The sequence below is a fragment of the Octodon degus genome, unplaced genomic scaffold (assembly GCF_000260255.1).
Source record: "Octodon degus isolate 3935 unplaced genomic scaffold, OctDeg1.0 scaffold00050, whole genome shotgun sequence".
In the NCBI taxonomy this organism is placed as follows: domain Eukaryota; kingdom Metazoa; phylum Chordata; class Mammalia; order Rodentia; family Octodontidae; genus Octodon; species Octodon degus.
In genome coordinates this window covers 2,113,021-2,114,152 of record NW_004524626.1, presented here as the reverse complement: position 1 = coordinate 2,114,152, position 1,132 = coordinate 2,113,021, and positions in this window count along the sequence as shown.

Sequence of the window (1,132 nt, the reverse complement as noted above, 5' to 3'; positions counted from 1 at the left end):
AGTATTGTTCATGTTCATAGGCATGATTCTAATATTAGACCTCTGCATGTACAAATCCAGTTTTTCCAGCTCCATTTATTTAAGAGGATACCTTTCTTCGAGTGGACATGTTTGGCTTCTTTGTCAAATATAAGGTAGTTGAGTGTGTTTGTATTTGTGTTTGCATCTTCTAATGTTTCATTGATCCTCAGGTCTAAAATTTTGTGAGTACCATAATTATTTTATCTTATTGTGGTACTGGGGATTGAACTCAGGACTTTGTGCTTGACAGGAAGGCACTTATGCTACTGATCTATCTCCCCAACCCCATGCTGATTTTATCACAGAAGCCTTGTAGCATAATTTCAAGTGAGGAATTGTGATACTGTCTGCCTTTCCTTTGTTGGCCAGAATTGCCTTTGCTATTCTAGGTCTTTTCTGGTTCCAAATAAATTTTAGGAATTTTTTTATATCTGTGAGATTTGCCAATAGTATTTTGATTGGGATTGCATTAAATTTGTTTAGCAGTTTTGACAATATACCCATTTTTTACATGGTTAGTTCTTTCTATCCATGAGCAATGAATATTTTTCCATTTTCTGAAATCCTGTTCAATCACTTTTTTCAGAATGTTGTATGAAAGAATGTATAGATCCTTGTGTAGATCCTTTACTTCTTTTGTTATGTTAATTCCTATGTATTTTTTTTTCTTTCTTTTCTTGATGCTATTCTGAAGGGTGTTGTTTGTCTCTCAGTGAGTTTGTTGCTCATGTAGAAGAATGTTATTGAGTTTGGGGTACAGACTTTGTATCCTGCTTTACTGCTGAATTTGTTTATTAATTCTAGGAGTCTCTTGGTGGATTTATTTGGGTTTCCAATTAGAATAAAATGTCATCTGTGAATAATGATTATTTCACTTTTTCCTTTCCAATTCTTATTCTTTTTATTTTTCTCTCTTGTCTAATTACTCTGGCTAATGTTCCCAGAACTATATTGAATAGGAGTGGTGATAACATAAATCCTTGCCTTGTACCTGGTATTAGAGTGAAAACTTTCAGGATTTGTCTACTTAGAATGATTTTGGTTGTTGGTTTGTTATAGATAGCTTTTATAAAACTGAGGTAAAGACCAAATATTCCAATTTTCTGTAGAA